Source organism: Pseudorca crassidens, chromosome 18, assembly GCF_039906515.1.
Source record: "Pseudorca crassidens isolate mPseCra1 chromosome 18, mPseCra1.hap1, whole genome shotgun sequence".
Classification (NCBI taxonomy): Eukaryota; Metazoa; Chordata; class Mammalia; order Artiodactyla; family Delphinidae; genus Pseudorca; species Pseudorca crassidens.
In genome coordinates, this window is record NC_090313.1 from 1,898,184 (window position 1) to 1,912,608 (window position 14,425).

The following is a 14,425-nucleotide window of genomic DNA, read 5'->3' on the forward strand; positions in this document are numbered from 1 at the left end:
AGGCACGGCAGAAGGAGGCTCATTAGGGCCAGTTCACACCCTGGGCACAGGCCGGCTTTACCGTAATCATTCAACACCTCAAATACCGCTCGCCCGCTCGGCGCTGTTCTAACTGTACAGGTCGGGGTACAACACCTGCCTGTGGGACGAGATCAGAAAACAAACCCAACACGACATATTCCGAGGGACTCGCCACGTCATCGCAACACCAGCTCCTTTGGGGATGAACCTCGTCCTACTCAGCCCTGCGTGACAGCGCAGGGGCGGGGCTCCATCCCTGCAGCCGCGTGGGCTGTCGGGTCCCCTGCAGACGACAGCAGCAAGAAGCGGCCAGGCAAACCCTGCCCCAGAGCTGGTCCTCCGCCCGGACGTGCAAGAGGAAAATGAGTCCCACCTTCCCCAGAGACACCGTCAACTCTCCTCGCAAGTCTCGGGACTTCAGGGTGTTTACATCCTGCTGCTGAGCCAGACGGCAGGTAACGTGTCCAAATTACAAAGGCAGAGCTGTTTACAAACTGCCAACAGAAATAAACCCACTCCCCATCTCTCCACCAGCGTGTCCTAAACCGGGCAGTGACCTCAGCAGACTTTCTGCCCTGTTCGATCCGACACACACACAGGCGAGAAGAGACCACCGTCAGGGCACAGAGGCTGAACCTCCGATGGAAAGAGGCCCTGAACCTGCGAGGCCAGCTTTCCTCCAGCTTCAGGAAGGCCCGGGGGGCGCAGGAGACACTTCACTAAGAGCTGCAGGGCAGGAGGGGCCGTCGTTCCTGTGCTGCCCGAGCCTCTCCTCTGGGGCGGGGGAGGAGCTGAGTCAGGACAGGAGCGGGGTGACCTGGGGAGGGTGAACCTCCTAAGCATCCTGCACCCCTTCGCTCCACACCAGCCCCCTCGACTCTGAAATCCACCCTCCCTGCTGTGATGCCTTCGGCTGCCACCTCCAGGCCCCCCTGGAGCAGGGACAGGGCTTCAGAGCCTGCATGTGCCCCTAAGGCGACACGGCTCAGCCCCCAACACGTGTCACCTGTGGAAGGTGGCTTTGCAGGTACACCTGAGGTCCCGGCTACACCTGAGGCCCCGGGTACACCCTAAGGCTCCGGGTACACCTTAGGCCCCGGGTACACCTGAGGCCCCGGGTACACCTTAGGCCCCCGGTACACCTATGGCTCCAGGTACATCTAAGGCCCCGGGTACACCTATGGCTCCGGGTACATCTAAGGTCATGGGTACACCTTAGACTGCAGGTACACCTGAGGCCCCGGGTACACCTGAGGCCCCGGGGTACACCCTAAGGCTCCGGGTACACCTGAGGCCCCGGGTACACCCTAAGGCTCTGGGTACACCCTAGGCCCCGGGTACACCTGAGGTCGCAGGTACACCTGAGGTTGGCAGCTACACCCCCAGGGCTCTGTGGACATGAAGGGAAAGTTCCCCACCTCGGGCTGAGTGCAGAGGAGCACCTGCAGGTTATAACGCAGAAGGATGAGGTAACCCAAAGTGCCGCCCGCCCCTCCCTGGGCCCTCCCTGGGCCCCACGTCGACCACAGACGAAGCATCCAGCTTCCCAGGAGCTGGAAGGGCACCGCTGCTTGTCTGCTCAGAGAGCACGCAGCCAGCAGGCCCACGGGGCTTCCAAGACAGACTTGGGGTGCAGAAGGGCACTCCACGAAGGGCTCGACCGAGGGGCAGCAGGAAGGGTTTCCCTGGCTGCAGACAAAGCAGTGTGTGCGTGAACAAGGGTCCTGGGAAACTGCTAGAGACCAGCGGCCCGATCCTGGGGGTGGCGGGCAGGAGGCAGCTCCCCTGCATCAGAACCCCGGGCGGCCACAAGAAACTGTGCCGGACACCCTCCCGGGGGTGGCAGGAAGGTGGGTGAGACCCGGCCCCACAGATTTCCACGTTCCTGGGGAATCACAAGACGTTCCACCAAAACGCAGGTGAACTAGACGTCAAGGCTTTGCCTGCGTGGCCCCTGAGGATGCGTGAAAGGTCCCCAGGGTTGCCCTAGAAAATACTCGCAAATCATATCTAATGAGGGATCGGTATCTGGGATAGACAGAGGCCATCGCAACCAATAATGAAAAGACAAATAAGGAGATTTGACTAGACTTTCTCCAAAGATTTACAATGGCCAACATCACATGGGAAGATGCTCAAAATCAACGGCCCTCAAGGAGATGCAAATCAAACCCTGCACAGGCGGAAGGCGCCAGACTCAAAGGAGCAAACGCTGGATGACGTTTGTGTGAAGCGTCCAGCACAGCCAAATCCACGGAGACGGAAAGCGTGGTGGTGGCCGCCAGGGGCTGGGGGAGCCGCTGCCTGGGTACCGGGTTTCTTCGGGGCGATGAAAATGTTTTAAAATTAGATTACGATGGGGACTTCCCTGGAGTCCAGTGGTTAAGACTCCGCACTCCCAATACGGGGGGCACGGGTTCAATCCCTGGTCGGGGAACTAAGATCCCGCCTGCCGCGCGGTGTGGCCATCCATCCATCAATCAATCAAATTAGATTATGGCGATGTTCCATAACTTGGTTCGGTACTAAATTCCACTGAACTGTACTCCTTGAACAGGTGGGGTTTAGGATCTATGAATTTTGCCTCAGTAAAGCTGTCGGTTAGGTCTCGCCATGAATTCCTGGGTCCCGAGCATTGCCCGTCACTTGCTTCTGCATCCGTGCTGAGACCCCACCCTGCGTCAGTGCAGCGAACCTCACGTCTCTGAAGCTGAGATGGGCCCTTCCTTCCCAGACAAATCCACCCCCTCCTCTTACCACAGTGAAGCTTGGGTTTTACCAGAATGAGGGATCCTCTCCATTTTAGGGAAAACGAATAACATCTTTAAGGTTTGGTTTTTAACAGATAGCATTTCCTGATGGATAAAACTGAGCTGGGTGCGTTTCCGAAGGAGAACGCCCAACAGCTGAGGAGCTGGAAAAGAAGAGATTACATCTGGGGTAAAATGGGAGGAACACGGCAAGCAGTGCACCCTCGCTCTCTGGGCCTGAGCCAAGGAAACACCCCACTTCTAGGGGCCTCGCGGGGCCATCAGGCATGTCAGACGCAGTGGCCGCGCCTTCAACAAGTTCGCCATCAGCCTTGTTAGGATGTGGGGCACAGTAGCCTGAGCGTTAATGTCAGAAAGCACACAAGGACAGAAGAGAGTCTAAAATACGCCGGAAATCAATTTCACCCAGCGTTAGTCACCTAATGGGAGTTTTGAATTTCAGCTGAAACAAACAGAACCTATTAGCTGAGTTACATGTCAGACTGGAAAGTAAACATGTAATCTAGCCTCGAATTACCAGATCAATTTTTGTAGAGGTGGTTCCACCTAACGACCATTTCTTTCTTTCTTTTTTTTTTGTATTTATTTATTTTTGGCTGCGTTGGGTCTTCGTGGCTGCGCGCGGGCTTTCTCTAGTTGTGGCGAGCGGGGGCTACTCTTCGTTGCGGTGCGCGGGCTTCTCACTGCGGTGGCTTCTCTTATTGCGGAGTATGGGTTCTGGGCACACGGGCTTCAGTAGTTGTGGCACGTGGGTTCAGTAGTTGTGGCTCGTGGGCTCTAGAGTGCAGGCTCAGTAGTTGTGGCACATGGGCTTGGTTGCTCCGCGGCATGTGGGATCTTCCCGGACCAGGGCTCGAACCGTGTCCCCTGCATCGGCAGTCGGATTCTCAACCACTGCGCCCCCAGGGAAGTCCCCTAACGACCATTTTTCAAATTTACAGGGATCCAATGACAAAGCAATTCCTTGTTCTGGTGTCTGTTTATTGCTTTAAAAGGCAACATTTCTTGTTTGACGGGTAAGAAGATGATACAGCACTGAGGTGTTTCTAAACTTGAGACGTTTTTCTGGCTCAGTTTCCCCAGCACTTCAGCTTCCCCGTGATGCGGAGTGTGTGATGTGGTCCCTTCTGTCACCCCTGCCCACACCCACGGGTGTCTGTCTGCACCCAGGGAGCCTTCACTCACTCCTGCTCCTGCAAGCCTTACTCGGGAGCAATGGTTAAAGTGATGCTCCGTAAGTGGAACCCATGGGTTTAACTGCTGATCAGATCAGAGCTCTCTGCGTGAATCACCGGCCTTCCCAGGGCCAGCAAGCAGAGTCTGGACTTCCCGCGGTGAGGCAGGAGCCCAGGTGTGCACCCTTTCTCCTGTCACTGGACCAGTGCCCTTGGCCTCTGCCGGAGCCCCTCCCCACGGACCTCACTCGATGGGAACGACAGGCCCTTCCTTCCCAGACAGATCCGGGCCTCGGCACGGCTCCCAGTGGCATTTTCCTGCCGTGGACATATTTCCCAACACAAAATTGTTTGGATCACAGAAGCACCAGCGATGGTCCACTTCATTGGGAAACACTGACCATCTGGAAAATGAAGACGCCGGCTGACCTAAACCATAACTTACTGGGTCCAGAACCAAACCTAAAATAAAAACTCTAACCACAGACGACTTTTGGCCCGCTCTGGGCTCTCCTAATTCGATAGCTCACAGCAGCAGATAAAGAGTCCTGTGCTTGGGGCGCCCGGGCGGGAGGCCGGGACTGGGCTGGACAGGACAGAGCACTGGCCACCACTGACCCCCTCGTGAAACGCACGGGAGCAAAAACAACAGTGACGTTTTTGACAAAAATAAGTTTCCAGACGAGGCTGCAGATGAAGCAGATACAATCGTTCCTGCGACTTCAACGTGAAAAAAGGCAGCAGCGATCAAAGGTGGGTTTCCGTCCAGTTTCCCGCCATGACCCCCTCACGACGCACATCATCAGGGCCTGTGCAGAGATGCAGCCTCGTCTCTGGTCGTGGGTTGGGGGTGGGTGCAGGGGCTCAGACCTCCCTACGGGGGAGCAGGTTGCAGCTCAGCTCGCGCAGGCAGGTTACCTGCCACCACCTGTCCCATGGAGGCCACAGAGGCCCGGCTCCCCTGGAAAGCAGGCCCGGGTGGGTCCCCCGCATGCTGCCTGTGGAGGGGCTGGGAGGACACAGGGAGGACGGATCACGTCCCTGCCTGTTCAGGGGGCAGTCTCCGTGCTGGGGGCACGGCTTCCCCACGTAGAAGTCAGGGAACCAGCCTATCGACGAGAAGCAACGACTCCAGGCTGAGCTGATGCAGTCAGTGTGGAGGTGCGGGCGAGCTGGGCCAAGTGAGTGACCAGGCGGTGAAACGAGAGAGCCCGGGGAAGGGAGACGAGGTTTACAGCGTCGGAGAAAGAACCTCACCCGCAGGTCTTAGATGTGAGCCCAGTTCCCCGGCCCGGGCCAGAGGGGACCCAGCCTGTCAGCTCCTCCCCCAGCGAGAAGGGCAGGGATTCCTGAGTCGCTGACCAGATAAGTACTGCCCTGTGAGCCAGCAGCGAGGGCTCCCACGGTCCAGAGCACAGCACAGCGACCCCGTGTCCCCTGGAGCGTCAGGAGGGTGACGGGGTCACAGGCCAGACGGTCCCCGTGCTGGGGGGATGTTGGTGCCGGCAGGGGGCATTTATGAAGAAGGGACAGAAAAGGGAACAGAGGCCCAGGTTCCGAGGAGGCAGAGGGGCGGGCTGGGCACCTGTCAGGGACCCGTCCAATTTCTGCATCTGCCCCCAACCTGCTAACCTCACCGAGGCTGTTGGCTCCTCCCCGACGTCCCCCCCACGGAACAGCCCCTCTTTACAACAGGTGTACATCCTGGTGCGTCCCCGGCTGTTCACATTTCAGTGCAACTGCAGTAGCCTCTGCAGAAAGAAACATGGATAAAGACGCCAGAACACGGACAATGCGAAGAAGAACTAGCCACGCACGCGGGCCAGCAGAAACTACAGCACGAGGATGGTGGGTGGGAACCAGTTAGCCTGAGAGAGATGCTCAAATGATCAAGGATCCAACCGCAGTGCTTCATACGGCACTAGAAAAGCTGTCACCAGGAGGCCGGCAGGAGGACCACGTGATTTCTATATTTACTTCCCAGGAAAGACTGTCCCCTTCCAGAGACGAATTAGCCAGAAAACTAAGCTCACCCACTTCCCACACAGAAACGTGTTGGTGTACACGGGGGCTTTTCACAGCCGAAATTATGTACCTTCCGCCGCACTGGAGGCATATTTTCTAAATATTGAATATATATCTAATGAAGGACCCGCAGGGCTGAGTCAGGAATTACGGCAAACTGCGTGGTGACAATACCGACTAATTGGATAACGACATCCACGGAGCCGCTTCAGAAACGTGGCTCAGCTGGCTGGCCTCGGCCTGGAAACGGGCTGCCTGAAACCCGCGCGAATCTCCGAAACCCCGAAGCGAAGAGTCTATTTCGGGGGAGATACCGGCCTGGGAGCCCGAGGCTGAGGCCAACCCCGCAGTGGTCTGTGTGTCAGGCCCGGGAAGGTGACCACCGGGGGCCACCAACAAGTCCCGAGACCTGGGCCGGGCTGGCGGGGGCAGAAGCGGGAGGGGAGAGCAGGCCGGCTGCCGTGTTGTCTGCACGTGGCGCCCCCCGTGACCGGGAGCCCCCCTCCTGACGGCCCAGCTCGCCCACCGTTCCGCCCCTCCCCAGGGAAGCCCACTGTGACCCTCCTCCGAGGGGGTCAAAAGGTCTGGCCCCTCCCCTGGCTCAAGGCGCAGGCCTCCGCGTGACCCGTCACACCTGCACCGCTCCCGCCCACTTCCCGACAGGTGCTCAACATGAATGGTCTCACCATCGTGACTCACTCCCCAGACGTGAAAACATAACTGAGTGTTTCTCCCTGTGTGTGAAGCCCACTCAAGAAATGCCGGTATTTCCTTGTCCACTCTTGAGGCCATTCCTTCATCTTCACTGTGTCACCAAACACTCTCAGAGGAAGGAATAGTTAGATGGAGGCTGGGCGCCAGCCAGGCAGGTCTTTTCCAGGGGCGGGGTGGGCCCAAGGCCTGCAGCACAAGGTGGAGGGCCTGAGGAAGAAGCTTCCAGAACAGGGAGCCGAAGGCCAGGACGCGCCGGAGGTGAGGGCCTTCACACCACCTGCGCCACAGGCCCAAGGTGCGCCAGGCAACTGGTAGCAGGGAGGACAGGCGACACCTGCCAGCTGCAACCCTAGGGTCCCAGGGTCTCCCGTGTAACTAAGCAACCATTCCAGATCCCAACCCGTCCCACTGCTTGCAGCTCCAATCCTGCTTCTTGGCAAACAACTTGGGTAACTTTGCCGGCTCTGCCTTTCTGAGCCTCCAGTCAGTCCTTCTTGAATCGGTGTCTCCTGGGCTCAATTCGGCTCAAACAAAACTTTTCTATTCCTATTATAGACTGTTTATTGATTCTTTTCATTGAAAATGAAATACAGACAGCCCCACCCCCAGAATAAGGATGACAGATTATACAGCCTAGGGGAGCACCGGGTGTCCCAGAGCTTCTGGGGCCCCTCCTTCACTGCCTATCCCCGTGCTGGACTTCGCAGCCAGCATCCCCGTCAACAAGCTGCCCGGAGACCCCGTCTGGGGCAGCCAGGTGGCAGGAGGGGCTGAGAGCAAGCCCACCGGGGTCCGGCACCGTCCGGGGCAGAGTCTCCCTGCGTCCCGCCCTGCCCATCCCTGGAGCGCTTCTCACCCCGTCAGACCCAGGGTCCCCTCCTGTTAGTAAACCCCTCTTACCGTCCCCTTGCTATGAAATTCCTAGGAACAGCCCCAACTAACCCTAATAACTCGTACAAACCACTGGAAGCCTCTGATTCTAAAGGGAAGATGGAAGGAACACAAGTTAGGAAAACCACACACGCATCTCAGCCCGTACGACACAGACACGGCTCCACCTGAAACTTCAGGAGTGATGTCACCAGGGCTGCACGGCCTCAACCAGACAGACACCCTGGGTCTGTGTCAGGCACAACCAGACACAACACTCTTGCTTCACTGGGCTCTGACACCACGAGCAGAGATACTACAGGCTACATGACTTTCCACAGTGGCAACCAGTCCTGGTAAGGTTCTGATGAAAACAACATAAACTCTCCCCACAATTTACGTAACAGCTGACGTTTCTGTTTGTTTTTTTAAAAAAAATATTTATTTATTTATTTTTGGCTGCGTTGGGTCTTCGTTGCTGCTCGCAGGCTTTCTCCAGTTGCAGCAAGTGGGGGCTACTCTTCATTGCGGTGCGGGGGCTTCTCATTGCAGTGGCTTGTTGCTGCAGAGCACGGGCTCTAGGTGCGTGGGCTTCAGTAGTTGTGGCCCGTGGGCTCAGTAGTTGTGGCACGTGGGCTCAGTAGTTGCGGCACACAGGCTCAGTAGTTGCGGCACACAGGCTTAGTTGCTCCGCGGCATGTGGGATCTTCCCGGACCAGGGCTCAAACCTGTGTCCCCTGCATTGGCAGGTGGATTCTTAACCACTGTGCCACCAGGGAAGCCCACAGCTGATGTTTTGAAATGTACCGGGATTTGTTTTAATCAGGTCTGGTGAGTCACACAGAACCAGAAACGACTGTCCTGGCGGAGGGAGCTGTTACATCACAGATCCCCGGAAACAGGAGCAGGCCAGGCGGGCAGGGCCACATGGGGTGGCTGCAGGGGGGAGGGGGATGGAGGGAAACACAGCAAGGCTGGCGCCCCACAGCTGGGCTGCACGGAGCCTCAGAGGTGCTGCCCTGTTCCCCACACACGACTCATTCATTGTTAGAAACTAGAGCAGGACGGGCAGGCAGTGAGAAACCTCAATGCAAGAGGCAAGTCCCAAGGAGGAGGGGTGCGGTGACCACCCCCTCTGCCGGGACCTTCAAATCCACAAAGAGACGGAAACAGGAAAATGCTCCGGGGCTTTCCCCGCATTTGAATTCTGGGGTCAAACATCTTTTGTCTTTAATGACAAGAAGCAGAAGGAGCGTGATGGGAACGCCCAGGCCTCCACCATCCAGAGCTGGCAGATATGAACACTTGTGATGTCTGACTCGGGACCTTTGAGAGCTAACACCTCATGGACAGAGCTGCAGCCCCCAATTTCCCCCTTCAGCCCCGCCCCCTCCCCACGAGGCACATCTGATGGATGGTGAACTCTGGGGGCGTCCCAAAGGTGAGGTCACACGCAGGGTCCACGTTAATCCAGCCACGAGCCACGCACACGACCTGCTGCAGTCGTGAGTCCCCAGATGTGTCTCACAACGGCAGCATGCGTGCTAATCCCCTCCAACCCGCTGTTTCACCCAGGGTCATGGGAACGGGGCTGTAACGGTGACTCTGAGACAACGGCTTACCTATAGGGATAGACACAGACTGGGCCCATCCTTTTAACCCACTGCAAACCCCAGAGAAGGAACTTACAAGTGACCCATGCACCCGAGAGGTTTTCCCCCAGATGTTTCACGCCGAGACAGACATCCTCGTGTGGGCATGAGCCTCTCTGGGGGTCGCTCTGGAAGAGGAGGCCGGACAGTAAACCACAGGCAGGCACATTTTGGGGGAGCCGACGCGTTCTGAACGTACACCCCAGCAGGTCTGACCCCCGGGTCCCCCCCCCCGCCAGCTGTCACGGGCGTATCCACGCGGCCGAGCTGACTGTCTGAGGAAAGAGCTCGCTGCCTTCCCGGCTGCCGCGCTGGGACCCTCGTGAGCAGTGAGCTCTGCGTCATTTATCCACTTTTCTCTCCTGGGTTTTCTTTTTCTCACAGATTCACAGAAGCCTGTTACAGGTGACAGACACTGAAGCGCTGCACACCTCCTCCCTGTGGTCACTTCTCTTTTAACTTTTATAGTCTTTCGCGTAGAGTTTTAACACTGTGATGCAGTCAGACTTACCCATCTTTCTGCAAAACTTTGTACACGTTGATATTTTTAAAGGAGATGTTACCTGACTTCCGTTCCTAGGTGATACAAATGTGATGGCTGATTGATTTACTGATCTGAAGACCCCACCACATAATCTGACAGACGAAGGAACGATAAAGTTCCAGTAAGAGGAACTGATTAGCCCAAAGCAGCAGGTCCAGGGCAAAACCCCGGAGTCTGATTCCCCACCCGTGTCCCCGGGCTGCGCTGTCAGGACCAGGTGTGCTGTCCCGCCTGTCAGGGCCAGGAGCTGAAATAAGATTCCAAGTAGTCAAGCTTGGCTGGATAAATAATTAGGGGAGAGTAAAAACCTTTCATAAGTGTTGGCTATCACGATCTTGAGTAGATGAAAGCCCCGCAACAGCAAGGATCATATTTAATGTTGTTTTCTACCTTCTGTCAGGGTCAGAAGCACAGGCAGCTGGGGACTGCCCTGGCGGTGCAGTGGTTAAGCCTCCGCGCTCCCAGTGCAGGGGGCCCAGTGTCGACCCCTGGTCGGGGAACAAGATGCCTCCCGCTGCGACTAAGACGCGACGCAACCAAATCAATAAACAAATAAACAGGAAACACGAGCACCCGCAGGGCTGGGCAGGTAACCAAGGGGGCGAGATGGGCGTGTCCCGTGGCTGGGCAGCCCCTCCTCGGGCAGCCGTGGGGCGGCAGGGACAGCTCGGGACCACTGGCTGAGCCAAGGAGTTTCAAGGCTTTGTAAGAGCACGGGCAGAACACGCCACGACGTCTGGCCTGGGGGCCACGGCCCGCGGATGAGGCGGTATTTGTCCAATGTGTACGATGCATGGCACCATCCCAGCACCAGTAACTGCTGAAAAGGCTTGTGGACTCGACAAATAAAGCACGTACTACAGAAAAAACTACCATCCTTTCTCAGCCACAGTACTTTAAAGCTCAGCTTGGTTTTGTCCAATTCCTATCAAAGCAATAGGTATTATGGGCAGCGCTGTGGCCGTCATTACCATCTTAGACAGACCCGGCTCGGCGTCCGGGAACTCAAGTCTGAGTGGAAGGAGGCGCCCGTCCAGCTGCGAACGTGCCCTTAGTGCCCGTGTGAACTGTCTGTGTGGTTCTGAGCCTGCTGGCCTCGTGGGCCTTGACCCCAGGAAACCCAGGACCTGCACAGGGCAACCAGCATGATCGCACTCTCGTGAGTTCCAGATAATGAGAAAAAAATAAGAGAGGCGACTTTTGTTCCCATCTCTGGACGGCGTGCGCAGAGGCTGAGGGACAGGAAGCGCAGCCCACGCGCTGCGGCCAACACCGCGAAACCTTCCTGTTCCTCTCCCCTAATCCCAAGCGGAGCTGTCCTGAGGCATGTGGGCAGAGGGCCTCCTACCAGACAAGGGGACGGGGATTAGTGGCGCGGATCCATCTACAAGGTTCTGTTTTCCACCGTGTGCATTTTTTTTAAGCAAAAAGCAACTCACGTGAAAAACGCATAACTGGTTACCAAGTCGGTTACTATGGTTTTCTAGGAGAAAAACTACACAAGGTCTTTTTTCAATTGACACGTCGTTAGTTTGAGTAAGAATTCGAGATTTCAGAATCGATGTCATTCTGCCTGCTTGGCAAAACCAGAACAAAATGAAGTCGCTCTAGGGCTTCCTTGGTGGCAGAGTGGTTGAGAATCTGTCTGCCAATGCAGGGGACACGGGTTTGATCCCTGATCCAGGAAGATCCCACATGCCATGGAACAACTGAGCCCGTGTGCCACAACTACTGAAGCCTGCATGCCTAGAGCCCGTGCTCTGCAACAAGAGAAGCCACCACAATGGGAAGCCCGTGCACCGCGACGAAGAGTAGCCCCCGCTCACCGCAGCTAGAGAAAGCCCGTGTGCAGCAACGAAGACCCAATGCAGCCAAAAATAAATAAATAAATTTATTTTTAAAAAAATGAAATCACTCTATAAAAAAACAGATAAAACAAAAGAAAAGCTTCCAAGACAGGCTCCAAAATGCTCCAGATAATCTTCGAAGCATCTCTGACAAGCAAACAGAAGATAAAGAATGTCCATCTCTGATTTTTCCATCAGTAAATGAAGGTCAACTGGCTGAGCTGAGCTCGATGTCGGGGAAATTTTACTGGCGTGCGAGTTCAGTGAACTGTTAACATAACCGCGGAGTCAGAGTCCAGAAATACCCGGTTCTTAGCCTTGGCCCGTGTCCTCCACATGCTTGAAAATCCCCGTCTTCCAACAACTAGACCCAGGAATGGGCCACAGTCCGGCAGAGGTCCTCAGACTGTCACCCCTTCCCCTGTTCCATGACAGAAACTTCTGGATGAGCTCTCGAAGAACTCGGTACTTGACAAGAGTCGATTTGGGGGTGTCCCGTGTGAGCCGCCCCAGGGAGAAGCCAGGGGGCAGCAGCCGTGAGGACCCAGGCCAGCACGGGCACCTGGTGACCTGGAGGTGACCGCCCTCAGTGAGGCCAGGAGGAGAGGCCTGGAGTCACAGGGCCCAGCTCACCTGCACCAGGATTCCTGGTCCAGAAACTGAGGTGATAACCAGACCTGTTTTAAGGTTGGGGTAATTTGTTACTCAGCAAAGATGACAGATACATGGCAGGTCACAGACTGCTGAACCAGGTCACTGACACACACACATGTGAGAAGGGCAGGAGGTCCGTCCCTCAGAGGAGGAGGGACGAGCAGGACTCCGGTGAGAGCACCCTCCATGTGCCCCTGGTGGACAAGTCCTGAGGTGCTAAGAGCCATGCAGGTCGAAGGCTTGGCCCAGAGCACCCAGAGTTCCCGGGCGGACTCCAGAGCTCCCTCACCGCCACCTCCAGGGAAGCACCTCCCGCAGCTGCAGCGCTGCTGACCTGACCCAAATCGCCTCTGTGCGCCGCTGGCACAGGCCCCGAATGAGGGGCCCAGCAGAGAACGCAGACAGCGTGTCTGCTAACCCACGACGTGCTGGTGGCTCAGGCTGCGGCCACGGCAGAGGGTCAGCCCCACCTCCTGTTTTATGGGGTACATTGTATTTAATTTGCATTTTGGGTTGGGTTCTATGGCGTAAGCGTAACGTGATGTCAAGGTATAAGTATTATCATAATAAAACTAAGTCAAGATTAGGGTTCTCAGAGGTGTTTACACCGCTCTAACCACGCGTCCCTGGGGTGCTATTATTGACGACCAGCACCTTCTGTGACGGTAGGCAGCTCGGCCACCTGGAAGGTGGGAGCTGCAGCTTTTCTAGTGTCTGTACGTTTTCAATCCCTTCCACTTAAAATAAAAAAGGCACAGAGCACAGAGGAGCTGAGAGGCAGGGAGCCTGGCACACGGTGGGTACCCAGAAATTATTTTCCAAGTGAATAAATAAGAGCATTCCACCTCAGTGTAGTCAAACTGGGGCTTTAACTCTACTGGACGACCCCCCACGGTGGACATGGAGACTCGGAGAGAGTGCTGGGGTCTCACGAGTTACATGTGGGGTATTCACAGGTATGAATTATAACGATCACACCACACGTTTGCAACACGCATCCCAGCCACCAGCTCAGTCATGTGCATTGTCACACCCGAACTTTATGACAACGCTGAAAGATGCTATCTCCCTTGCTCACAAAGACGCTGAGAAACAGGCCAGGAAGACGAGCCAGCGCCTCTGTCACCATAAACTAATGTAAAGCAAGGAACGTCCCGGTCACCCGCCGACGCTTGGTGAAGGGCTGCGTGTCCGCTGTGGGATCAACATGTCCACTGGCAGCCCACCTTGAAAAGCTCAGACCGAAATCTAGAACACAAAGAGCAGCTTCCGGAAACTTTAAATTCTAGCTTTTGCAACAGTCCCGAAGGGCAGGGGCCTCGTGTCCCTATTACATACGGGAGCCCGAGGCCAGAGGGACGAGGAGATACCCCACGGGCCGCTAGGGAGCTGCCGACCTGTCAGTGCCGGCGGGGACAACCCGTGTAGGACTCGGAGGAAAAGGAGAAAACCCGTCCCTCGTGATGAAGACGAGGCTGGTCCAAGCTGGGGAAGAGTCTGGAAGGTCTGAGGCCAGGCTGGGCAGAGGGAGCTGGGATGCAGCGACCTCCAGGGTTGGCAAACTACGGCCCCCAGCTGTGGTACAGGTTTTACATTTTCAAATGGATGAAAAAATCAAAAGAAAAATAATTCCTCACGACGTGACAACTGGAGGAAAGCAGAACACCGCCATCTGTAATAAAGTCTTACTGTCAGGCAGTGGCCCTCGTTCGTTATGGCTGTCACAGCTGCACTCGCACCGCAGGACAGATTGGCGTGGACAGACCACGTGGCCTTGCAGCCCGAAATATTTACCATCAAGGCCTTAACAGAGGGTTGCCAGCCCTGCCGACAGGACAGAAGTGTAGGAAGCCTGGGGCTTGATCAATGCTTCTTGAAGCTAAAATGATGACAGCTGGTCCATTCTGAATCCCCCCCCCCAGGCCCATGCATCTTGGTGATCCCCGTACCTCTCCACCACCACCCCAAAAGCTGGAGACACACACGAGATCCCCACAGAGAAAACCCCAGTCTGACAACACTGCGCAGGTGAGGTGGGTGGAGAACAAGTATCATTGTCACTGCAGGTGAAAATGCAAAACTGTGAATAAGAGGCATTTCCTTCTGCCTCAGGAATCCCACTTCTAAAAGTCTATCCCAAAGACATCCTTGC

The 14,425-nt window shown here is 56.1% G+C and overlaps 1 protein-coding gene and 1 long non-coding RNA gene across 11 annotated transcripts in view; both read right to left on the reverse strand.

The window, feature by feature from the left end:
* ATP11A (ATPase phospholipid transporting 11A) overlaps positions 1 to 14,425 on the reverse strand; it is a 117,828-nt gene that overhangs the window by 62,455 nt on the left and 40,948 nt on the right. The gene's annotated exons all lie outside the window — the stretch shown is intronic.
* On the reverse strand, positions 1,060 to 1,564 carry LOC137211172 (uncharacterized). The gene is made up of 3 exons (XR_010936933.1): positions 1,347 to 1,564; positions 1,200 to 1,271; positions 1,060 to 1,109 (listed from the first exon to the last, which is right to left on the reverse strand). It is a non-coding gene; the product is annotated as an uncharacterized lncRNA (long non-coding RNA).